Raw genomic sequence first — 26,909 nt, 5'->3', positions numbered from 1 at the left:
TCCACAGTGTTAAACCCATGATATCAAAACCAACTTGTATGAGACATTGACACACTATTCTTATATAAGAAAAGGTCTTGGGAATATTATCTTTTTTTTCCTCATTGTGGGCAATGGCAAAATACATGAGTTAATAAAATCAAAATCACAAAAATTGAGATTATATATTTATGTGGTACCATCGTAATTTTCAGTTACCTTGACATTATAATGATTGGACATAACATGCAGTGATGTTTTTGGGGATATCGCTATCCCCAACTACAAGTAAGCCATTTAATGTTCAGAGAATACATGTAAGTTAGGTCCAGTTTGTTCTGGTTCTGTATGTAGCCAGGGGTGTGCAGATCTGCTTGGTCAAGGCTTTTTGTCTTTGCTTATTTAGTTTCTTCCTTCCTTCCTTCCTCCCTCCCTCCCTCTCTCTCTCTCTCTCTCTCTCTCTCTCTCTCTCTCTCTCTTTCTTCCTTTAAATGATGCATTGAGAAATATGCATAAAATATTTTGATGTTGTAGCAACTACTCTAGGACAGGTCTTATGTTCACGAGTAGTTGAACAATATAATGGACTCTACAGGTCGTGTGTGTGTGCGTGTGTGTGTGTGTGTGTGTGTGTGTGTGTGTGTGTGGTTTTATTTGGTTAACGTTTGGTGGTTTTTATTTTTTTTATTTTTGTTTTTTTTTTGAGGTGTGGTCTTATTTTGTTTTCTGCATTTGGATGGTTTTGTTGTTGTGTTGGTTTCTTTTGTCTTTCGTTTTTCTTAAAGAGAACTTAAAGTTAGGTGTGTGTGGGAAAGGATCTAGAAGGACTTGGTGAAAGGGAAGAATATGATCAAATGTATTTAAATTTATAAATTGTTTTAAATAATAAAAAATTATACATAGATAGAATGTATTTTCACCTTCAGCTGTCCCTTTCAACTTTCCCTAAGCCCCATCCAACACACATTCTTCACAAACTCATGTCCCTTCTTTTCTCCATGCTTTTTATTGTTGGAGAATTTCTTATATAGCTATAATATATTTTGATCAAATTCTATTCCATTCCATCCTCTGTCATTGCTCGTTATCCCCGTTACCTCTTTTTCTTTTCAACTTTATGTGGTTGTTTACATTTTAAAACACTGTGAGCCCTCTTACTGTTGCATGTATGTTCATGGTGTATGGTCATCTGCTGAAGCATGGGTCAACTTTTAAGGGCTGTGTTTTTGAAAAAGAAAAAAAAACTGCTTGTGCAGCCATCAGTTACCTCAGCTTCCAGAAATAATGTAAGACCAGAGGTAGTGAGCAGCAGCAGCAAAAGAGTAGCTTCTGGACATGACCGGGGTCACTCACACATGAGCTCACCTTGACTGTTACCCATAAGATCTGAACAAGATCAAGCCAACCACAGTCACAGTAAGGATGTGGGAGGGCCTCAGGGAGTGGGTGAGACATAGCTGAGGAACCTTGCTCCTTTTGACATGAGTGTTGGAGAGGAGAAAAAAAACTTGATGGTCTTTCAATTTGAGCTAAGTTAATATGCTGAAAAAAATGTTGGAGGGTTACATGAGCCTTGAAATAATTTGCAGGACAAGCAGTAGTTTGTAGTAATCTGTAGTTTGGTTTTGCTGCTTAGTCACACAAACCCCTTTAGCATGTCTTATAGACTCACTGATTATTATCCTGCTCTTTTATTCTCCAAACAAATATAAAGTTCTCAAACAAATACTCACAATCTTTTACTATTTTCTTTTATGAGAAGATATTCCTGCAAATAAGAAATGAAGAACCAGGTACATTCCTTCATTTCCACCCCTTCTTTGAGGGAAAAAAAAAGCCAAATGGAATGTAAGCTTGGTGCAAAACCACTAAGCAAGAATTAATTTAGAATGCAATATTTCTGTTTTAACACTTGCAATTAGTCACCCCACACGTGATAAACAATTTCCCAAAGTGCTGAGGCCAGGTGTGGCCACTTGCTTGCAGCATGTATTTCTCTTGATGTCACGATGCCCTTACTTTGGCATTTTACTAGATCTTGTGGGCTTCTGCCAAGGGCACCAGACAGGCTTTCTGTCAGGAGTTTTTCCAGGCTAAGAGCCAGATAAATGGCCCGGGGTTTTCCAGAACCTCCTTAACTGTTCTTTTCAGCTCTGATCTCTTATGGTAGGAGAGGAGGGTGCAGGACATAATGGCTTATGTCATGGGCTGGCTGTTGATGAATTGCCAACACATATAGAAGTCTGTAAGGATTTGAACCTTCAATATCAAGGTGCAGGTTATAAGGAAAGGGAGGTTCTAAGAAAAGAAGGCTGTAAGAATATGTTGATAACAAGTCCCTGTCAAAGAGATCTGTCTTCACCAAAGGAAGGAAAAAACGCTTGTAATATTCTCAGTGTGGAAGCTTCTCTGGCAGCCAGCAAGCAGCCAGTTATGTGAGTCTCTAGGCTCATTGTGGCTTTCCCATGGTGTGAACTTGGCTGGACTTGCTTTGTAACACAAATATCCCACTGGAACTCTCAGACCCAAGACAGAAAGCTGAGCTGCCTATCAGTAAGCAATGTTTCTGAAGTCTTGGAGCCCTTTTATCATGATGTCATCTGGTTTCAAGGCTCAAGTTGCATCTGAGCTGATACTCTTTCTATCCCAAGCAACAGTAACATGTGCCTGGGGGGTTCTTTGCAAACACCTGAGACTTTTTGCTACACTTCTACCTGTAAATAGATGTCCACTCTGTTTAAATCAAGTTAAGAGTAGGTTAATTTTTCTTAGTCTCTGAAATGCAAGCAGTAACTGAAATATGAATAGGCTGAGAAGACACCAAGTTAATTTGACGTTTTTCTCCCACAGATTTAATCCAGGCAGGGCCTTGTACCTTCAAAGCATGAGCTCAACATTGAGCTGTAGCCCAGACTCTGTCACAAAGCTACGACACGACCAACAGACAGTCAATTTAGGAGTATTGCTTATCTGAGTAAGAAAGTCCAGTCTCCAGCTCTTTCCTTCTCCCTTGAACTGACTTCTGGTTTCTATTGTATGTCATTTCAATTAGAGAGATCATTACCCACTGCAACGGGGAGATAATTTGACCTGAACCATGATTTGTTCTAGCAAGACACCTGAAACTGGTAGTTTGGATTGCAAAGTGCAGTTGAAAACTGTAACAGCAGCCCTGACCACAAAATCCACCTTATTTTTCCACAGATCCCTTGAGTTCTGTCCTATTCAACCATAGAGACGGTGCCTACAGCAAGACGAGCCATCACTTTATTTTTAAAGCTCGCTTATGTCAACGCTTTCTTCCGTGACTATGTTGGCCACGATTATTCAGGGGTGAGGTCACTGTCCTTTTCTTTCCTAGAGCTGCTTGCCATTTTCTCCACACCTGCCTTGCAAGTGACAGCTCTGTGGGTGTCCTCATAAATTACAGATCATGTGCCTTGGTCCCGATGCCTTGGGACAGGCACAAAGTTAGAAACTGTCCTGTAACTTTAGAACAGTGGCTGCGGGATGGGACAGCTGAGTAGAGACCAGAGATGCCCATCAGCAGGGGTCCTGTTAAGACTGTCAGGCTGCCTGCCGGATGCCGGTGGACAATTTGTACCCCCTCGATGTTGTAAAATGGGACACAACAGCCAGCCAGCAAGGGAATGGACAGATGCGCCAAAGGGGGAGGTTTTCATCTTCTTACTTTAAAGGGTAATCTCTAGGACGATGATCTTGTGAGAAACATAGCCTAGGATGTGTGAATTGCACTGGATTTGGTAAGAGGCAATCACTTGCTAGTATCTGGATGAACAAGGATTCCAGTTTCTTCCTTTAAATGTTTTAAGTATATAGAGTCCATTGGCAGAGATTGACATAAATGTAAGAACAGCCAGGTAAATGTAAATCTATGTGAACAACTTTATTACCGTAGAATCTGCACCAAATGTGGAGTGTCATGTCTTACCACCGGGTTTTAATAACTGATATTCTACTGAGGACGCATGGTGCCTTAGTTAGTTATGGCTGTGTAACAAGCCACATCCAACTGCTTTACTATTTCTATATAGTTTATTTATCTATCTATTTATCTATCTATTTATGTAGATAGATATATTTCTACTATATAATATATAATATATAGTGTATATGCCTGATGGCATAGTGTTGTGCTAGTGTGAGCTGCTGTCAACTGAACTGACTTTAGCCTATGGTTTGACACAGGAGAATCTGGACTGAATCCTTTCATTTCCTTGGCGGTCAGTTGGAATACGAGGGCGGGTTGGGCTCTGTTTCATATGTCCCATCCTTTATCAAAGGGTTTTGAGCAGGCTTTTGAAGAAAGTATAGGAAATGAGAATCAGAAATGTACAACAGCTGCTTACAGTCTCTGCTCGTGTGAAATTTCCTGCCTTCCCGTTGCCCGCCGCAACACAAACAGCAAATATTAGATTCACTATGGGAGGCTGCGAACCAGTGTGGACATGGGAAGTGGGTCATGTAGACAAGTCTTCCCTAGTGGCTGGAAGTATGCGTTCTTCTATCTAGAAACCAGTCCTTTGCTAAAGTTAAAATACGTTGCTCGTTAGCCCAGTGAGGAAACTTGAACATAAATTCCAGGATTGTGTGGAGTGCTTGGTAATAGTCTGAGAGACTTACTGGACTCTTTACCCCTCTTCAAGCTTTCTAGGTGTTACTCTTCACTTAGAAGCAGCTTGTTTAAACATCAGGACTGAGACACACAGGCCCTGTCTTTGATTTCCTTGGCCATACTGTAGCCATTTCTAGTTTTAAATGAGAGAGAGTTAGAAAGAGGATTAGGAGTCCCTGTGTTCTTTCCTGTATATATAATACATGTTTTTTGGGCCCAAGGATAAAGTTGCCCTGAATGGATATTTTATACCACACTTGGAGGATAAATGAGATGTGTCAATAACGCTATGCATATTAAGAAGAATATTAGTCAAATTTCATGACATATGGGTTTGCCAGGTGTCTAGTGATCGTAACGATCCAGGATTTTTTCTTTTGCCTCCTGCTGGAGTGGAACTAAGACTCAGGGCCACCCAAGAAGACAGGCACCATGCTCTGATTTAAAAGCAAAACTCATCTTCAAATCAGTGAAGACGCAATCGTCACAATGAGCTAGTGCCACCTGCTCTGCTCTTCCTGTGCAGTAAAGGCAGTGTGGGGACTGAGTCTAGGCCCTCCCTCCTCTCCCCTCCCTCCCTTTCCCTCTCTCTTCCCCTTCCCTCCTTTTCCCTCTCCCTTCCCCTTTCCTTCTCTTCCCCTTCTCTTCCCTACCCTCTCCCTTCCCCTTTCCTTCTCTTCCCCTACCCCCTACCCTTCCCCTTCCCTCCCCCTTCCCTTCCCCTTCCCTTTTCCTTCCCCTTCCCTTCCTTTCCTTTCCTATCCCTTCCCCTTCCCTCCCCTCCCCTCCCCTCCCCTCCTCCTCTTCCCTTCCTTTCCCTCCCCTTCCCTCCCTTCCTTCCCTTCCTATCCCTTCCCTCCTGTCCCTTCCCCTCCCCTCTCCTCCCCTTTCCTCCCCTCCCCTCTCCTTCCCCTCCCCTTACCCTTCCTTTCCCTTCTCTCCCCTCCCCTCTCCTCCCCTTCCCTTCCCTCCCCTTCCCTTCCTTCCCTTCCCTTCCTTCCCTTCCCTTCCTTCCCTATCCTTTCCCTTCTCTCCCCTCCTCTTCCTTCCCTCCTTCCCCTTCTCTTTCCTTCCCTTCCCCTCCTCTCTCAGAACCCCTTCCTTTCTCTTTCCCTTTCTATCCTATCATCAGTGGTTGCTTCTACCCCTTGGCCATACTCCATTCTAGAACCTGAAAATGGATGCCTCTAGAGTCCTACTTCATTAGGTAGCAGCATCAAAACCCACCTAGTACCTTGGTCTCTGTGTGAAGCCCGAAACCCCTATGGCATGCCTACAGAATCAGCAGCATGTGGAGATGGCAGCCAGTGATCTGTTCTAGCAAGTACTGTAGGTGATTCTGAGACCGCCACACATTGACAGCTACCAGATGGAGCTTTTGTAATGCATAGCCACTAGCTACAGATATACACATATAGCATATATACAGCTACATATATACAATGCACACACACACACACATATTTAAAGTTAAGGGACTTAAAATGAAATTTAAAACCCACTTTTGTAGTCACAACAGCTCTTTCTTTCTTTCTTATTTATTTCCTTTTTCTTTTATTGGATATATTTTTTAATTTACATTTCAAATGTTATTCCCTTTCCTGGTTTCCCAGACCCCTTATCCCATCCCTCTCCCCTTCTTCTATAAGGGTGTTCCTCTCCCCATCCACTCCAACAGCTTTTTCTCCAAGGCTAGTGGTTACTGCACTGATAACTATAGACCTGACATTCCCTTCATGGCTGTAGAAATTCGTCTCAGACAGTTATGGAGTTTTCATAACAGTCTCCAGCTGACTTTCTGGGATTCCAGTTATTTCTCTCCAGCGTGATCCAGATTAGAGTGGGATGGATGGGGCTGGGGCTTTCTTTCCTAAACTCAGAAGTCTGCTATTATCTTCTGGTATTTAAAGATCTCTTGGCCACAACACAGGCTTCCTTTCGTCCTGTGTTTCTCTTACCTGACATTTGATATTCGAGGCTTGAAATGAAAATCAAGCAGACCATTGGTTACATCCTACTTGTGTATGTTTGGATTGGCCTATGATATTTAACAATGGAATTAATTTAAAATTTTAATGAGGGGCTGGAGAACTGCTCAGCGCTTAAGAATGTGGCACTGCTCTTGCAGAGGACCTGGGTTTGGGTCTCATCAAATATGTCAGGCTCACACCCACCTTTAACTCCAGCTCCATGGGGTCCCAACACTATCTTCTGGCCTCTGTGAGCACTGAGCTCATGTGTTCCTAGCCTCCTCTATGATTAAAAGCAAAACAAATCTTTAAAAACAATTTCATTTCCCTAAAATAAGCATAACATCTGGCAACATCTGTTCCTCCTGGTCATAGTCTGCTAGGCTTGGAAGCAACTTTTGTTTAGAATACACTGTCTCTTCAGCGAGCTAATGCGCTTGAGTTCGCCACCAGCCTCACCTGCTCAGTTTTCTCATTAATGCTCATTTGCCCTGCTCCGCCTTTGAGCTTGGCTCAGAGGCTGCAGGCTTCTCGTGCTGTGCGTCCCATTCCAGGAGCCGTTGGAATTCCTAGCATCCCTCCAGTTGCAACGCAGAGCTTGTAAACATATTTCAGTAGATCCTGCCTGGGGAATTTAGACGCAAGAGACGCTAGAAGATGCTTTTTAGGTCCCTGCAGAAAGTAGAAACGTCATAGAACTGTATTTGATCCTAATGGAAATTTGAATTATAAGGGGCATAATCAGGAATAATAGTTCAAAACACATGACCTTTTACTCAGCTGTTTTATGAATTGCAGGATTTGTCACTTTTCAAGTGAGGAGCTCTTTGAAGATAGCGCTCATTCCAAATCGACCACTTTAACCTCCGTTGTGCTTAGTTTGATGGAGTTTTGCTCTTTTCTGTGAGGCCACTGAGAGCCTCTTAGGTACATAGTATGCTATTTGAAGAGCTAGTAACCTGAGCAATGCACAGACAACAGATATTCAGTCATTCTTATAGGTGGTATTTGCCACACTCACAACATTGGCACCTTCGTTTTGTTAGTTCCAGGCTAATTAGGTCTTGAAATACTTTTTTTAATTATTGAAAAGTTTATGCTAAATAGAATGACAAAGTGAGAACAGTGTCCCAAATTTAGAATCATTCAAGAACATATTCCTGGACAGATGAAATAGCAAACTGGCCCTCGACAACATAGAGAAGAGAACTGGGGAAATCATTTCTCCAGTGTAAGTTATTTTTTTCTTTTTCAAAATCCAGATTGAGTCACATTATCCACTCCATTTAATGATTCTCTCTGTTCCTGAGAGAAAGCTGATACGCTTTCGTCTCTTGCCATGTAGTTCTAAATTGTGTCTCCAGTTTCCCCAGTGCCTGTTGCTCCTGACAGGTCCAGCCCAGTTATAATCGCACTGACTTGGCCTTCTCTCCAAACTATCTTGTTCTTATGCACCCCAGCCATACTGTACATGCATTGTTTTTCTACCAAAATTCTGCCCATCCTCTAATGTCTGTCTGTTTATGGAGATGCTTACGACTCCATGTAGAACTTATCTGAACTCTAATACTGCTTTGAGTATTTATCTTTTAATTTAACCCCATTGAAAAGGTGGATATGTTTCTTTCTGATATTTGGCTATGAACTTATTGAGAGAAGGGTCGTTGTACCTACTTTTGATCCTGGCATATGGTAGGAATGCATTAAGCATATCATAGAACAATAAATAAAAACACAAGTCCTGATAAACATTCAAGTTTATGTATATTTATATGTACATGAATGCCTAGACATTTGTGTTAGTATGGGTTCTTGTCATTTTAAATATTGCATTGGAAATTATGTTCTAGGTTTTATGTACAAAGTCAGGAAAGTAAATACTACATTTGACTTTCATTGTATGTCAGTTGAACAGTGTTAGATAGCATGAGTGATTATATTTGTTAGCTGTTGTTCTACAGCAGAACTCTCCAGAACTTAATAATTTACAATCTCATTTATATAACTAAATGCTATTTAGTTCATTTTCCCTCATGCATAAATCAAATAATACGTAGTATTTCTGTGAAAATATACAGCCCTCGGCACAAAGTTGTTTTTAACTTGTTTTCATTTGTTGTTTAGATATTTTATTACATTTTGGAATAAGCATCTTTAGTTTCTCGCTATCTAACCATGTGACAAGATGCTGCTGAGAAATATTTCAATGGTAGAACAGAGATGGATCAACTGATATAGACATGGAGAGGTAATGTCACCTTGACACATCTTTAAAAATATTCACATTTATACTATCAGTGAAAAGCACGGTGCATCATTATTATATGTTGTAGTCTCGGTCAGGGATTATGGGCACAGTCCGATCTCACATGTTTTGTTTTATGTGAAGATGTTGCTGGGTAACATCTCCCTTGTTAAGGGAGAATGAACAAGAAAGCTCTCCCAGGCATTCCTAACTCCAGTCAGTGCCATTATGTGCTTAGTAGGAAATTGGGAAATTTTACTCATAGTTCGTAGGTTCTGGCCTTTTTCTCTGTAACACAAGATTTAAACTTGAGTAACAAACCACAAGACAAGTCTAAATCATCTGAAGCTTAATTTGGCAAACAATGTTGCTTTGCAGATTACTTGGCTTAGTGCTCAAAATTGGTGAGCATTCTTGGTTGAAAGTTTAAAACCTATTATAGAAAATCTAGTTAATAAACAGCTAAAAGTCCAAATGATAACGATGTCTATGTAGTTATGAAAGGACACTTCTAATCCACTTATTGGGTGCTTTTAAGTATTGTGTAATGTTCTTGGTGCTGCATACATCAACACATAGACACACACACACACACACACAAACAGTTCCTTATTGTTCAAGTAAAAAATGAACGCTGATGGTGACATTAAAGTGATAGATGAGAGAGAGAGAGAGAGAGAGAGAGAGAGAGAGAGAGAGACTTCACGACAAGTTTCACAGGTATCCCAATGCTTCCTGTTCTTTGCTCATATAATCAATTATCACCATAGTCCTAGAGTCAGCTGGCAATTATTTTCAAGAGAATCATTAGTTAATAAAGGATGCCTGGCTTTACTCCCAACTCCTGCAACCCTAATTATCTACTGACTGGCCAGGTTTACAATTCATTTGAATATATACATTGGTTTTTTAATTGCAGAAGTTAGGAGCTGGTGAAGACAGAATCTAAGACTCCTTGGAATTTTGTTTTGTACTGTCATACAGCGGGTGAACCACCATTCTGCTGTGGAAGAGTGGAGTGGGCAAATTCTCAGATGGACAAAGGGAAAAGGAGAGGGAGAGAAAGAGAAAGAGCGAGAGATAGATAGATAGATAGATAGATAGGTAGATAGATAGATAGATAGAGAATAAAAACCCTGTGATGTCTGTCATTTCAGAGTTTTTGTGCTTTTTTTTGCAGCTCTTAGAATATGTCCACTTCCAACAATGTCAATACAAATTTTACTTGCCTCTTTGAACCTTCTCAAACTTATCCTTTCCCTTCATAACGCTGTAGTTTTTCTACGAGGGGTGAGGAATTGATCAAAAAACTGTCTAATGGACTCTCTGGCAGACACTAAGCTTCCAGAAAACCCATATGCTCTCTAGCTACATTCCTCACACTTCCCTCTACCGAGTCTCAAAGGCCTGCAGTCTTGGCGCACAATAATTAGACCTGTTTCTCGTGTGTATGAGGGAGGAGAACATCTAAACAACAGTTTCAGGAGATTGACACTTGGCGAGAGCATATCTCTCCCATCTTTCCTCTAGGGTTTTCCCTATTTTCTTTTCTTAGTTCTTTTTAAGACCTAGAGCGGGTTAGTCTTGAGCTTTTGGCCATCCACTGCCTCTGATTTCCAAGTACTGGAATTACTAGCATACTCTGCCATGGGAAATCAGATGCTGAGACAGAGATGTGAGGGAAAGTAGCTTACTTCAGAATCACTTCAAGGAATGCCAGCCAGAGTGTGGGGAAGTGAGATAGGGCTGGAGAGACCTGAGTAGGCAAATTATAGGAGCCAACTTTTAACAGTGGCTCAATCCTCACGGGAAGGTTAGGAGATAGAACTGAATTTCTTTAACAGGTAGGTATCTTTCCTAAAAAGCAAGATTGTTGGGGACTGGGTGTATTTCAATTTGGCAATCAGACATGACAGTTGTTGGTGTTGCATAGCTTTGAAGGAATGAAAAATACATGAGTATCTATGGTTTCAGAAAGCTGCTGAGAACAGGTAAAGTGTGGCAGGGCTGGAGTTCCTACAAGACAGTCTTGAGAAAACATTGAACGAAGATGTGGAAGTGAAGCCTGGTTGTGGTAGAGCCCCCCCAAGATGCTGGAGATGCCAGAACTGACAGACATCCAACAAAGGGGGCTGTGTGCAGGATGTAGAATCAGTTGGAGGGAGATGGCTGTTGCAAAGCCACCTCAGCCTTTGAACTAAAACCCAGATGCTGGACATGGAGCTGTAAGATGTGATGTTTCCCATGCTGTGGTTCAGGCTTGATTTGGTTCAGTATTTCCTCACTATGCCCAAATTCCTCCCTTGTGGAGTGAAAAACATATATTTTGTGCTATCGTATGCTGGAAATACATAATTTGTTTATATTTACCAGGAGACCATAATTAAGAATTGAGTTGCTAAAGAGATTTCAAACTTTGCAGTTTGAAACAGTGTTAAAATTATTAAAGTCTATGGGGATTTTAAAGGTTGGATTAAATGGATTTTACATCCTAAGACGGGTGCGATCTGATGAGGTGGGGCGAGCAATGGACTGTAGTGGCTTGAACAAGAAATGTTTCTTATAGGCTCAAATACATAAACACTTGTTCCTCAGTTGATGATGCTATTTGAAGAAGTTATGGAACTTTTAGTATGGGAACCTTGCTGATAGAAATATACACTGGGGGTGGAGTGGTCTTTCCTAGCCTTTCCCCCATTTCATGGGTATAGTTGAAAGGTTACCCCTCTTGCTGTCATGTCTAGCCTGCTCATTCTGATCATCTAGACCTCTGGAACTGTAAACCAATAATAATAATGATTGTTGGGGAACTTAACCATCAATTCTCATGGACAACCAGTGAAGGATGCTAAGAGCAACTAAAAACTCTAGTATCTCCCACCTACTCTGTACAGTAGCCATGAGAAAGCACACAGGCAGCCATTTGAGGTAGGATATTGCCAGCCTGTACTAGCACTGTGGGCACTGAAGGGAGACGAACTGGTCACATGTAAGACTTTTAGAAATGAAAAACCCGTTTGTTCATTCCAGTTAACTGAGATGGTTTGGATCTAATTTTCTGTGCTCTAATTTGGAGAGAAAAAAATTCATTTCTATAGATTACACAAAAATTTTCCCATTGAATGAAGTTTGTGTAAATATATAGTTTGTGTGCCTCCATGTCTAAAAGGGTAAAGACGAACTTTCAGTTTATTTAAGAAAAATTTCAGCTAGGCATAATGCTACAGACATGTAATCCAAGCACCCAAGAGGCTGGAGCATGTAGTTTGGGGCTAGCCTCGGCTACCCATTGAGATCATACTCTTTGCAATTACAAAAAGCAATGGATGCTTTTTACTCTTTTGTATTTAAACATTTTTGTTATAAATAATCACAGAGCATCTTATTTCTCTAACTGCCACATTCTCATCAACTTTTTAACTCACTACTGTCAATTTATTATAAGTACAGAGTTAAATTAGATTTTTTAATACTGAGTTAAGAATAAGACAGTTTTGGAGAATTTTTCTTTTGTTTTTCTTGGAAGTTCTATAAAGTTAGTGAAATGAACTTTGCCTCACATCTTAGCTACCAGTTTCTATTTTTTTGATAAAACATCATGACTTAGTAAGTTAAAGAAGAAAGGCTTTATTTCAGCTTCCATTGCAGAGGGAAGTCAGGGCAGAAATTCAAAGCAGGAACCTGGAGACAGGAATGGATGCAGAGGCTATGGAGGAGTGCTGCTGACTGGCTTGATCCTCCTAACAGCTTAGTGTGTATAAATATACTCCAGGACCATATAATCATGGATGACACTGGATTGGGTCCTCCCACATCAATCATCAACCAAGAAAACACCATATAGACTGACCTGTAGGCCAGTCTTATGAAGGCGTTTTCTTAATCAAGTCTTTTCAGATGACCCTACCTTGTGTCAAGTTGACATAAAAGCTAACCAGCACACTGTCAAACTTATGAACATCTTAATTTTTACATATTTATGATCTATGTAGATTTTCTATAGAAACATGCATCTGTCCTGATGCTATAATTTCCTTTTGTTTCTCTTTGTTTGTGTGTGCAGGTACACATATGTGTGTGGATACCTATGCATGTATGTTTTTGTGTACTTGGAAGTCAGAGAACAACCTTGAGTGTTAGTCCTTAGGCACTTAGCTTTTTTTTTTTTTTAAATAAGGATGTTTCTTTTACTCAGCTATGCTCACAGCGGCTTTACTTGTAATGGTCAGAAACTGGAAACAACCTAGATGTCCCTCAACTGAAGAACAGATAAAGAAAATATGGTTCATTTATACAATGGAATGCTATTCAGCTATTAAAAACAAAAACATCATGAATTTTGCAGGCAAATGGATGAAACTGGAGAATACCATCCTGAATGAGGTAACTTAGACCCAAAGAATAGTCATGGTTGTAGGGGTGGTTTTGATGCTAAGGTCCTGTTTCCCAATTGGTTCTTGATCTGTTAGTAAAGAAGTCATGAGCCAATTGCTGGATAGAAGGAATAAATGGGACTTCTGGGTCCCTGAAGGAAAAGAGGTGGTAGTCTGTGGCCACTCCACAAGGATGTTTAGCTAGGACTAGATGTATCATGGGTATTAAAGTTTTAGGGCTGGAGAGATGGCTCAGTGGTTAAGAGCACTGAGTGCTCTTCCAGGGGTTTTGACCTTAAATCCCATCAACCACATGGGGCTTCAAACCATCTTTAATGGAATCTGATACCCTCTTCCAGTGTATTTGAAAATGAACAACTGTGTGTGTCTTTTATCTGTGCATTCTAGGAAGCCTAAGGTGGGGGTAGCTAAAGATACATGCAACATGTGGTATGTACTCACTTGGACATATTAGCTATAAAATATAGAATACCTATGCTATACTCCACAGATTCAAAGAAGCTAAACAAGAAGAAAGGCCCAAGCAAGAATGCTTGAATCTCACTTGGAGGGGAGAATAAATTAGTCATAGGAGGCAGAAGGAGAGGGAGAAGTGGGAGGGAAAAAGAATGGGGAGGAAGATGGGGGGGTGTCAGGATCAGGTATGGAGAGAGACTGGGGAGATGGCCAGATGGCTATGAGAATGAATGGAAATCTGCAGCTGGCAGGGTGTGGAGGTGTGTGTGTGTGGGATATCTCAAGGACGTGGCAGAGACGTGGGATAAGGGAGGCTCCCAAGAATCAATGGGGTGATCTTAGCTGAGTCTCACAACAGTGGGGATATGGAACCTGAAGAGGCTGCCTCCTGTAGCCAGGCAGGAACCCCAGGGGATCACAGGGACACCAACCCTCCTACAATACTTTCAATCCAAAATTTATCCTGCCTATAAGAAATACAGGGGCAGAGGAGGGAGCAACCTATCTTCAAGAAATGCTGGCGCAGGGCATGGAGCAGAGACTGAGGGAATGGTCAAGCAATAACCAGCCCAAGTAGAGTCCTATCCTAAGCACCAATCATAGACATGATTAATGATACTCCATTCTTCTTGTAGACAGAAGCTTAGCATAGCTGTTCTCTGAGAGGTTCCACCCAGCATCTGACTCAGGCAGATGCAGAGACCCACAGCTAAACAGTGGATGGAGCTTGTTGACTCTTATGGAAGAGCTGGAAGAAGGACTGAGGGCCCTCAAGGGGATAGGAACTCCACAGAAAGACCAACAGGGCCAACTAACCTGTACCCTTGGGCCTCTCAGTGACTGAACCACTAACCAAAGAGCATACACTTCTGAACCTAGGCCCCTCACACATGTTTAGCGATGAGCATCTTGGTCTTCATATGGGTCTGTAACAACTGCAGTGGTGACTTTCCCTAATACCATTGCCTGTCTATGGAACCTGTTCCCCTAACTCATCTGTCTTGTCTGGCTTTAGTGGGAGAGGGGGTGCCTAGCCCTGCAGAGACTTGATGTGCCAGGGTGGGAGGATATCCGGGGGGAACCTCCATTTTCTCAGAGGAGAAAGAGAGGGGGAAGAGGGACTGGAAGGGGATGTAAAGTGAATAAATAAAATAAAAAGACTTAATTTTATCATTTTAATATGTAGTATATGTGTGTGTTGGGACAGGCGCATGTAAGCACAGTGCCTACAAAGGACAGAAGAAGGGGTTAATAGGTCTCTGGAGCTGGAGTTGCAGGTGGCCATGAACCACCTGATGTGGGGGCTGGGAATCAAACTGGGGTCTGCTGTGAGAGCAGTGTATTCCTTTAACCCCTGAGCCATCTTTCCAGCACCCCATTGTTTTAAAAACATGACTACTGGGGCTAGAACTCACGGTTTCATGCTTACACATTAGCATTTTAGTATCTTCCCTGCTCTCAAGGCTACTCTTCCTGTGGGCTTCAGGGATAAGTGGTCTCTTACTTTGTTAGTAGGTGAGGGAGCCAACACAATGAATTAAAACGTAATGCAAGACCCATCACTCCTGTCACTCTGTGTGACACATAAGCAAGTTTAGTTATAATTGTATAGAACCAGAAGTATACACACACACACACACACACACACACGCACACACCCCTACTGTAGGCATTGTATCTTGACAGTGGAGTGTGGTTTATAAAAATAGAAATTTAATTTCTAGAAGAAGGAACGAGTTTTTATTCTGTCAACATAGTGACAGGTACAGCATGGAAACACTGAAGATTTCGCTGGAGAAGTCAAGCACATCTGCGTCCTCACCCTGAGCCAGCTGCTCAAAAATCCTAAGCTTAAGACGTGTCCAAATATATCGGTTTGCTCTATAGTTTTGGGCTTAAATTTACTAAGGACTATTTAACATTGCAGAAGTTTCCAGAGACTAAAAAGGCAACAGCCTCTCAATGTAATTCACAAGCTTCTCTTCAGGGCAGCCATTATTCTTCGCTCAATTAAATGCTAAGGAGACAGAAAACTATGAGCCCAGGAGTGAAACCTTCCTTTGTGGGCTAATCAAAACCCAATGGCTTTTGATACGGGCTTGAAAAAGACATTAATTAGGAAGGATGTCTAAATATGGCATTCAAGGCAATGGTGTACAAGGCTAACAATAAAGGCACAAAGAACGGAGTCTGTGGCTCACAAGGATGTCCAGACTGACCGACTTACTGACCAAGCATTCAAGTTCTATTTGTGGCCCTCGATCCTAGTTCACCGGCGTGACTTGATGGTGGCTTCCTGCAGATCTGTTTATGTGTTCGGCTGCCTGATGTTTTTCAGTCCCCCAACGGAACAATGTACCATCGGATAAATGTATTACACTTTTGTAAGTAAAACACAGAGAGCTCAAGGAAGTACGGAATCCACGCTATCTTAGCAACCTTTTGGAGATGAGTTTTAAAATCTGTTTGGGCAACCGATCAAAGTATTGTGTTTTTTTTTTTAATTAACTTGAGTATTTCTTATATACATTTCGAGTGTTATTCCCTTTCCCGGTTTCAGGGCAAACATCCCCCTAGCCCCTCCCCCTCCCCTTCTCTATGGGTGTTCCCCTCCCCCCAACAATCACGTTCACTGGGGGTTCAGTCTTGGCAGGACCCAGGGCTTCCCCTTCCACGGGTGCTCTTACTAGGATATTCATTGCTACCTATGAGGTCAGAGTCCAGGGTCAGTCCATGTATAGTCTTTAGGTAGTGGCTTAGTCCCTGGAAGCTCTGGTTGCTTGACATTGTTGTACATATGGGGTCTCGAGCCCCTTCAAGCTCTTCCAGTTCTTTCTCTGATTCCTTCAACGGGGGTCCTATTCTCAGTTCAGTGGTTTGCTGCTGGCATACGCCTCTGTATTTGCTGTATTCTGGCTGTGTCTCTCAGGAGCGATCTACATCCGGCTCCTGTCGGCCTGCACTTCTTTGCTTCATCCATCTTGTCTAATTGGGTGGCTGTATATGCATGGGCCACATGTGGGGCAGGCTCTGAATGGGTGTTCCTTCTGTGTCTGTTTTAATATTGTGTTTTTTGCTTTGCCAGAATCATTCTAGTTAGCCATATGGGATGCAGCCTCCAGGGTCTTATGTAAACATGCACAAAGGATGAGAAGGTTGACCATAAAGACACTGAGGCTAAAGGGTTCATATGCTTCCAATACCATAGCAATGCCTCTTTGGTTTTTGCTTGGTCTCTAGTTACCAAGTCCGGAGAGGCAAATTATATGTCTGCTCTATGAGATGGTTTTCAGAGTAAAGCTTGTTTACATTTCTGTGTTTCATCGCTTCCTCATTCTAGAAACAATTTCCCAGAAATGTAGTAAGAGGCTCCTCTAATACTCTACTTGGAGTATTAAATAATGAATCAGGTAGACATTGTCTACTTCATTCTCATTGCTAATGCTATGCTCCATTTATAAAAAAATACAGATTTTATGACTTACTTTTGATCATTTTTTTATAATGCTAAACTTATCTGTTTTATTAGTGGCTCAGATTGTGAAAAAAACAGGACTCAGGTAGAATGAGAGTTCATGATGTTAATAAAGAAAACAGAACAACTTTATTGATGGTAGGTAGGTTTCCCTTTCATGTAACAATTTAGGACAGGGCTTCTGTATGGTTATTCAGAAACCAGTGTTCTTAGAGAATTGCTTTTGGGTCAGGTTATTAATAAGTTGAAGAACTCCCAATTTCTCCGGAAGTCAGGATCAGGTGGCTTTCTATTTCTGCTCTTTGGAGAGATATTGGTCCTGCATCAGGGTTAACAAGACAGAAATCTTGGGAAATCATAGCCTAGAACAAGGTCAACATGGTCTTTCCGTTCAGGGTCAGACAGTAAATGCTTTTCACTTTGTGGGTCAGATACAACACTACACAGTCAGGTAAGAGCGGGCATAGGTAATAGCAAAGAAAGCTGCTTTAACTTACAAAGAAGCAGCCAGCCTATGAGGCTGTGACCTACACCATCATATACATGTGCAGGTCCTAGACTATGGAAAGGATGAGAACCAACCTTTGTGCTAGGGCAGCAGTCTCTGTCATTACAGCAGTAAGTTTTTATTCCCTTAAATTACCTCAGTGTTTCTTAGATCAAGTATATTAGGAAATTCTATATAAGGAGTCATATCAGACTATTATTTTATCTGTAAGTCACTGCTCTAGACTATAAAACAGAAAACAAGCAAACTAGGACTAAAGTCCTTAGATTCAACAGAATGAAAATTTCTCATTTTCTGTTTATTCAAACGGAACCAAGTTTGGAAGTTGGAGAACTTTTAGGTTTGTTGGGTTTTTTTTATTTTTGTTTGTTTTGTTTTGTTTTGTTTTGTTTTTGAGAGAGGGTGTAGCCCTGTTTTCCCCAGAACTCACTCTGTAGACCAGGTTGGCCTCAAACTCAAGAAATCCACCTGCCTCTGTCTCCTAACTGCTGGGATTAAAAGCATGTGCTGGAGAACAATTTTCAGTATGGATGCATATATATATATATATATATATATATATATATATATATATTTGCACATATGTGTATTTTTACATGTGCATGTGCACATGTGTGTGGAGGTTGGATGAGTGACACCGACTTCCTTGGACACATGGTCTTTTATTGCCTTAGCACTCAGGAAAGCCATTGAGCCTTGGGGCTTGCCTTGTCTCTACCTCTCTAGCAATGGGTTTCCAAGGGCATCCTGCTCCCACACTACTGTGCATTCATTTGAGTTTAAGGGAATGAAATTAGGTCCCTATACCTCTAAGGCTTTTGTGAATGCTGTGACATCATCCAAGCTGTGGAGAACATTTTATCATGATGTGCTCATTTTCAAATTTCCCTTGTTTTGTTGCATCATTGAAAAATCTAATAAGTTTATAATTAGGTTAAACCTCCAATAAAGCTTTATAGCATGGTCTAAAATAGATGAGCTTAAAGTTTGTAGTATATGATGGCCTCCCCAAAATAAATGTTTTATACATCAACAGGTTGATCCCAAAATGATGCTTTGGAATATGGTTTGAATGCGATGCTCTCTTCCCCTCACCTCAGGCTCATGTGTCTCATGTTTATAGTCCCGGATGCTAATGTTTCTGGCCTGGTTATGGAATCTTTGGGGCAGGAGGCGTGACTGACTGGGAGAGACACTTGGGATGGAGGGCCTTGAGGCTTATGGGCCCACTGTACTTCTGGCACTACTTCTTTGCTGGTGTTACTCAAAGTGCCTGACTATGAACTGTGTCTTTTTGTTTTGGATAGTCTCTTTATTTACATTTCAAATGTTGTTCCCTCTCCCGGTTTCCCCTCCAGAAACCCCCAATCCCATCTCCCCTCCCCCTGTTTCTATGAGGGTGTTCCCCCACCCACTCCCTCCCTCCTGCCTTCCTGCCCTGGCATTCCCCTACACTGGGACATTGAGTCTTCACAGGACCAGGGGCCTCTCCTCTCACTGATGCTCAACAAGATCATCCTTTGCTACATATGAGGCTGGAGTTATGGGTCCCTCCATGTGTACTCTTTGGTTGGTGGCTTATTCCTTGGGAGCTCTTGGGGGTCTGGTTGGTTGATATTGTTGTTCTTTTTATGGGGTTGCAAACCCCTTAAGCTCCTTCAATCTTTTGTCTAAGTCCTCCATTGGAATCCCATGCTCAGTCCAATGGTTGGCTGCAAGTATCTGCCTATGTATTTGTCAGGCTCTGGCAGAGCCTCTCAGGAGACAGCTATATCTCCTGAGCAAGAACTTCTTGGCATCTGCAACAGTGTCTGTATATGGGATGGATTCCCAGATGGGGCAGTCTCTGGATGGCCTTTCCTTCAGTCTCTGCCCCACACTTTGTCTCCATATTTCCTCTCTGGAGTATTTTGTTCCCCCTTCTAAGAAAGACTAAAGCATCTACAGTTTTGTCTTCCTTAGTTTCATGTAGTCTGTGAATTGTATTTTGGGTATTCCAACCTTTTGGGCTGGAGACATGGCTCAGTCATTAAAGGCTAGGCTCACAACCAAACATATAAGAATTGTGTAGGTTTTATGCCATGCCTTTTCTACTACGATGGATGGGACACTCTGGCCAGCATATACTCTTATCCATCTAGAAATGAAGTATATAGTCCTTCCCCGAACCACACAACACAGCAGGAACAACACTAAATCAATTTTCATCACAGTGGCTCCAACTTACCCATCTTGGGACATTCTCCCTGGGACTAAGAGTCTGATAACTACTAGTCCACCATGGGCAAGAGGTCAGTGCCATGCTTCAGTTGGCAAGCCTACATGAGCCCAGCTTTCCAAGTCTGAGGACCCAGATCTGGGGGTAGCTGTCCCTGGACTCCTCATGTCGACCAATCAGCCAATTGTATGCTACTCAGTGATTTCAGTAAAATCCACAGGGAGCAGGAAACCTGGCCAGCTAAGCCCTGCTCAAACTTTTGCTATCCTGTTTTAAAGATGTTAAGGATACTATTTATAAAGGTTCTTAAATCAGGTTATAATGACCCTAGAAATACATTTTAAAACAATGTAAAACTTACTAAAATGGAAGAAAACTCTCTCTAGGATAAAAAGGCCTTAAGATATAGTCCAAAAAGTGTAAATTCAAGAAGAGACCCCTAGTTGAAAATTTATTTAACTCAAAATTTTATAAACCAGATGAAAATACCATAGAAGCAAAAGTATGTTACAAGGTGTTCATTAGGTGGGGTTTTGGTGGAAGTCCCAGGTGCTTAGCAAGCAAATAGATCCAAGGTCATAGTTCATGCGAGGCTCACCGAGCAGGGTCAGTCACCTATCCTTAAGTTATGAAGCTGTGAAAAGAAAATTATACGAATTCTAGGTTTAAAAATATAAAATTAAAAGAGTTAGCCCCAAAAGCCACAAACTCAGGGCTAAGCCCTGCCGCCAGGAATAGCAGGCCATAAAGATAAAGAAAAGGAATGCAAGAACCAGCTCAGGCTATCGAGGACTGACCCATAAACCATCCAAAGACGTCCCCCCAGCTTACTCAGAGTCATACTTTAACCAGATGTCCTCCAGACCCTGATAAGCCCCTACTTGTGCTTTTCAGCCATTGTGTCCTACAGAGAGCATTCCAGGAAACCGGGCAGCCCAAGCCTAACCAGAGGTGTTTCAAATACAAATGCTCCATCAGTTTTGACAAACGTTTAAAAATAATGAGGACCTGAAGACCCTACCCTTCTCCTGATTTAGTAGCTCTGTTCCAGGAACCAGGGGGCCATAAAACCTTCTGGCGTCCCCTTATCTCCTGGAGCCATAAAACAATCCTGTAACTTGTGGTGCATTCCCCTTTGACATCCCCCATCCCCTGGTGCTCACAGCCTCTGCCTTTAAATACTCTTTTTCCCAGCCTCTCGGGGTCGACACCTCTGTCTCCTGCGCGGGATACGTGTCGGCCCGGAGATCTCTGTAATAGGTCTCCGTAATAAACCTCGCCTTTGCTTATTACATCCAAAATGGTCTCTCTGTGTCTGGGGTCCGCGATTTCCCAAGACTTGAGTAAGGGTCTCTCTGCGTGGGATCTTTCATATTTATGGGGGCTCGTCCGGGATCTGCGCGACTACCCCAGACTCCGAAGACCCCTTGGAGGTGAGTTGGATGTTTGTCTGAGTGTTTCTGTGTGAGCGGCGCCGCAATTGTCAGTCTGTGTCTGTCTCTGTTTTGGTTCCGCCGTGTGTGTATATATGTGTGTCTTAGTACTGGTCAGTGTTAAGAGGGCAGATGGGTATTCCTGCCCTGTGTTAAGAGGGCAGATGGGTGTTCCTGCCTTGTGCTAAGAGGGTGGATGTGTATTCCTGCCCTGTGGTAAGAGGGTGGATGTGTATTCCTGCCCTGTAGGAGAGTGGATGTGTATCCCCACTCAGTGCAGCTGCCTTTGTGGTCCGTGAGGACCCCCTGGCTGCGGAAGGGGGGACGCCCCGGGCCCGCAAGGCTGCAGCCCCTGGAAGACGTTCCACGGGCGGAGAACAGTCGGGAGAGCCCGGCTATGGACAGTCAGGAGGACCTGACTCTGGTTTTCTGGAACAAAGGAGATGGAATGCTCCTTTTACCTAGGCGGGAGTGGACGAGGAATCCCACTCCGTCAGAGGTCGAGTTCGGCTGCCTATTTAAATATAGGCACGGACAAGTGTGCTTAGTCGTTAGGACAAGAGGACACTCTGGAATCCTGTTGGGAGGTGGAATCAGATGGTCCATCTCATCCCAAAAGCAGCTAAGGTTAAGCTGCAGTTTGGGCCACGTACTGAAGGTACCAGACATCTGTGAAAGTTGGTTATAAGATGCTTTGTCTTGGTCTTGTTTGTCTGGCTTGTTTTCTGTGGTATTGTCGAGTGTCTTTTTGGCTTTTGTTTCGTTTTTGAATTTTGGACTGACGACTGTGTTCGAATTTGGACTGACGACTGTGTTTAAAATCTTGGACTGATGACTGTGTTTAAAATCATGAAACTGTTTGCTTTGTTCGTCAAAGAGTTTTACTTGGTCCTCTTGGTGCTTAAGTTAAGAGTTAAAAATAATTTGCTTGAGAGAAATTGTTTTCTGCCAGGGAGTTTTGTCTTTCTCTCTTGAGCCTCCTCCCCAAGGAGAGAGGCCCCTCCCTTTACTCCCCTTGATCAGCCTAGCTGCTGTTAACAGTTGTGTAAACAGACATTAACAAAAACCTTGAGGACAAAACCTCTCATAAATAAAAAAGTTCCCCAGATTAGGCCTCCGGTATGAAACAAGTATAGTGAGTAAGAAACTTAATTTTATGGACCCCGCTCTAGTGGCAGTGTGTTGGTTGATAGCCAACGTTAATTTTTAAAACATAGTGTTTTATCTGTGCTTGTGCTCGCAGCACACAGTAGGGGGGAGCGAAATTAGCTGCGGAGCTGCTGCAGCGAGCATGGGGACTTCTCAAGTCTCACCCAATTTTTCTGGCTCTTCAGGAGCTGTTTAAAAGGAAAAGGCTTAAGATAAAAAGAAACACTATAGAGAGATTTTTTAGTAAATTGCTACACCTTGGTTCGCTATCTCTGGGAATCTCACGGTAGACAGCTGTGATAAGCTGGGGAAGATTTAAATTTTGCCTGGGAACAAGGAATCTTAAAGGCGGAGTTTCAGCCGGTATGACACTTAGTGCATAGCTGCCTAAAAGATCAGAAATGCTGTCAACAGGCTATAAAAAAGGGACAGGCTGTGTTAGAAATGCTACATGAAGAATGATCTAAAAAGGCTAAAAGTGAGGTGGGAGAGGACTCTAAGAAAAACAAGAACAAGAAAGGAATTTCTGCTTTTAGTGACCAGACCTTCAACTCTTGCTCACAGAAAGAGGGTGCTCATTAAGAGAAGTTCTTTAAGGAGCCTGCCTTATCTGCTGGCCCTATTCCAAGAGAGGAGCCAGTCTCCAGCATTAAATTACTTTTCTCACTGGTCATCATTAGCATGGAGAATGCCTTTGATCCTATCCCCACAGCAGCCAGTTCCTGCCCCTGTGGTAGAAATGTCCCAGGTTGGGGGGCAGAGAAGCCCCTAAAATAGTTTCAAAGAATCTACAACAAACTGTAAAGAACTTTGTTTTGTTTTGCCAGTTTGAATTTAGAATTCAGGCTTTGGCTGTGGCCGAGGTCAGGATTAATGTTTTCGTTTCCATGGGCCCTTAGCCCACTGAGACAGTTTGGTAAAGGACTACTACTACAGTCCTGATATTCAGAGACATGGAGAGAGCTATAGTTTTTTTATTAAAGGTTGGTACTATAGTATTAACAATCTCTTTATTAGATATAAGAGACAAGAAGCCCCAGGTGAACTGGTTACAATTCTTTTGTCAGCTGCTTAGTATCTAACACTCAGGTTCTATCGTCTCTCCATCCTTTTATTATTAGTTGTTACTGAAAGCCTAGTGCCATTTAGAGGATGGGTCTCTTGAGTGATAAAGCCACTGAGCTGACACTAAAGGAAGGTACTCCTTAAGGGAAAATCTAAGTCCAGAGAGACAACCGGTAACAGATAGACTGCCCCTCTGCTCACTTTTCTGTTTCACAGACACAAGGTCTTTTTGTCCCAAGAAAGCCTCCTGGCTTAGCTGTGTGACTAAATGCTATTTGCCCTCTTCAGTGGACCTCTATTCTCAAGATTCTCTTGTTTTCTCACCATCCCATTTGAGATGCTTGTTAGTAACTGTTACAGGTCTTCTTTACCACCGAGGAAAGACAGAATCCTACTAGAGGCCAGAAAAAGTGTTCCAGAGATGGATGGAAGGCCCTCACTTCTGCCTGCTCTCTTCAGACGCCTAAAGACCTGGAGCCACCACAGCACGAGTGTCAAACACTGACAGAAGCACATGGGTGGAGGAAAGACCTGTGCGACTGGCTGATTGACCCCTGCTGAAAGCCGAGGACCTTGTCCACAGACGGGAACAGTTCTCTTCATGAATAAAGGTCAGAGATAAGTGGGTGCTGCCATGGTGGAAAACACAATGTCATCTGGGATGGCTGAACCTCTACCCCCCCAGCACATCAGCGCCACAGATATCTTTGCCATCTCTTAGATGCCCTGATGAAGCCAACAACTGTGAGTACTATTCATTGCTCAGGATATCAGGAGGGAAGTGATTCAGTGACATGGGACAATAACAAAACAGATAAAGTGGCTCGGGAAATGGCTATGCAGGAGCCTATCCTGGTTACAGGCCTACAAGAAACAGCCACTGAGAACTAGGATCGGACTAAGGGATGGCCTCACTTAGAAAAGGCCCAAATTGCTTAAAAGATAAAGGACAATGGCACACTTGAGGGGAAGCTATACTCCCCAGAGAACAAAGAAAAGACTCACTTTGCCAAATAAAAAAATAGACTCATTTAAGAGATAAGAAGTTTGTCCAAATAGTTAAAATATATATAATAGACTTTAAGATTTTAGCCAAGAGAGACAATAAAAAAGTATAAAATACGTCAATAAATAAATGCTTAACAAACAGGACAAAGAGACCTAGAGAGTTTAACGAAAAGTCGAAGTGAACTTCACTGAGATAAAACCAGAAAAATATAATCTCCTAGTGCTTGTAGATACTTTTTCAGAAATAGACAGAAGCTTTCCTCACCAAACGAGAGACGGCCTCTGCAATCATCAAGAAGATACTGAAAGAAATCTTCCCCAGGTCTGGAATGCCCAAGGTAATCTGGTCAGACAACGGTCCTACTTTCGTTGCCAAGGTAAGCCAGGGTGTGGCCAAATATTTAGAGGTCGATTGGAAATTACATTATATTTACAGACCTCAAAGTTCAAGACAGGTAGAGTAAATAAACAGAACTCTAAAAGAGACCCTAAACAAATTGACCATGGAGACTGGCACAGACTGGGTGACACTCCTTCCCTCCTGCTCTCTTCAGAGCAAGAAATACCCCTTCCAAATTCAGCCTTACCCCCTTTGAGATCTTATATGGGGCCTCAGCTCCTCTGACTGTATTAGATGATGTTACTGAACCAACATGTCATAGTAATAATGATTTGTGTGCCAGGCTAAAAGACCTACAGGTGATACAGAAAGAAATCTGCTCACAGCTGACAGCAGCCTATGCCCCGGAGACCCCTGAGACATCCCATCAGTTCCAGGTCGGAAACAGCTACACTGAGCCCAGACACTCGATCCTCGCTGGAAAGGACCATACCTGGTGCTGCTGACCACCCTGACAGCCGTCAATTCTCAGCCCTCACCAGCCGTGTACTAGCTGTTAGGGCTGAGAGCTGGGACCTAGAGAGAAATTCAGTCATGTTTGTCCTGGGTTCCATCGAGATAGGTGTGGGGATAGGCTTGATTTCTATTACAAATAATGTAACATTACATATGTTAGTACTCCTAACACTTCTTGGGACTGTGCCTCAGGGATCACAACCTATATAAGTTTAAAAGTTCTGAAAGACAGTCATGACCTTGGTGTATAGGTTCAGATAGTGTCCAGATTGGAATCCTGATGCTAAAGACTTAGTAAGAGACAAAAAAAAGGAGTTGAAAATTACTTAGGGCTAGGGCTATCTAGGTGCTACAAGGGCAGCACAAGGACATCTGCTGTTGCCCTACAATACAAGGCTTATAGAGAATTCAGAACTGCCATTGACTCAGATATAAAAAGAGTAAAAGACTTTTTAGCTGACCTCCAAGAATACCTAACTTCCCTCTCAGAGGTAGTCCTTCAAAATAAGAAAAGATCAGACCTGATATTCCTTAAAGAAGGAATCTGTGTGCTACACTAAAAGAAAAATGTTGCTTCTATACAGACCATTCAGGAGTAATTAAAGACTCCATAAATAAACTTAAAAAAAAGGTTAGACAAAAGACAGACAGACAGAAAAACACATCAGAGATAGTTCGAGAGCTAGTTTAGTAGATCTCCCTGGATGACTACCCTACTCTCTGCTACAGCTGGGCCATTATTAATAATTTTCTTGGTTTTAGTTTTTGGCTCCTGCGTGACAAACAGGTTAATTGCTTTTGTTAAAAATTGAGTGGGTGCTGTGCGGTTGATGGTCCTGAGACAACAGTACCAGTCAGTTAGGACAACTGGTGAGACCAAATAAGACTTGATATCAAAATTCTAAGATTAGAATTATTTAGTAGGAGAAGACGGGAATGAAAAGAAAATTATACGAATTCTAGGTTTAAAAATATAAAATTAAAAGAGTTAGCCCCAAAAGCCACAAACTCAGGGCTAAGCCCTGCCGCCAGGAATAGCAGGCCATAAAGATAAAGAAAAGGAATGCAAGAACCAGCTCAGGCTATCGAGGACTGACCCATAAACCATCCAAAGACGTCCCCCCAGCTTACTCAGAGTCATACTTTAACCAGATGTCCTCCAGACCCTGATAAGCCCCTACTTGTGCTTTTCAGCCATTGTGTCCTACAGAGAGCATTCCAGGAAACCGGGCAGCCCAAGCCTAACCAGAGGTGTTTCAAATACAAATGCTCCATCAGTTTTGACAAACGTTTAAAAATAATGAGGACCTGAAGACCCTACCCTTCTCCTGATTTAGTAGCTCTGTTCCAGGAACCAGGGGGCCATAAAACCTTCTGGCGTCCCCTTATCTCCTGGAGCCATAAAACAATCCTGTAACTTGTGGTGCATTCCCCTTTGACATCCCCCATCCCCTGGTGCTCACAGCCTCTGCCTTTAAATACTCTTTTTCCCAGCCTCTCGGGGTCGACACCTCTGT

The 26,909-nt window shown here is 42.4% G+C and overlaps 1 protein-coding gene and 1 long non-coding RNA gene across 7 annotated transcripts in view; both read left to right on the top strand.

Annotated features, from left to right (window-relative positions):
- Positions 1-26,909, top strand: part of LOC134483923 (glyceraldehyde-3-phosphate dehydrogenase-like) — a 470,368-nt gene that overhangs the window by 101,575 nt on the left and 341,884 nt on the right. The gene's annotated exons all lie outside the window — the stretch shown is intronic.
- LOC134483808 (uncharacterized) lies at positions 20,521-25,580 on the top strand. 5 transcript variants are annotated; one of them, XR_010060851.1, is made up of 3 exons: positions 20,521-21,972; positions 23,988-24,139; positions 24,250-25,580. It is a non-coding gene; the product is annotated as an uncharacterized LOC134483808 (long non-coding RNA). The 5 variants fall into 5 exon arrangements; XR_010060852.1 differs by having other exon boundaries at positions 23,988-24,913; positions 25,220-25,580; XR_010060853.1 differs by having other exon boundaries at positions 20,521-21,314; positions 23,988-25,580.

This window comes from Rattus norvegicus, chromosome 20, assembly GCF_036323735.1.
Source record: "Rattus norvegicus strain BN/NHsdMcwi chromosome 20, GRCr8, whole genome shotgun sequence".
Classification (NCBI taxonomy): domain Eukaryota; kingdom Metazoa; phylum Chordata; class Mammalia; order Rodentia; family Muridae; genus Rattus; species Rattus norvegicus.
The sequence above is the reverse complement of the archived record's forward strand: the minus strand, read 5'-3'. Positions and strand labels throughout refer to the sequence as shown.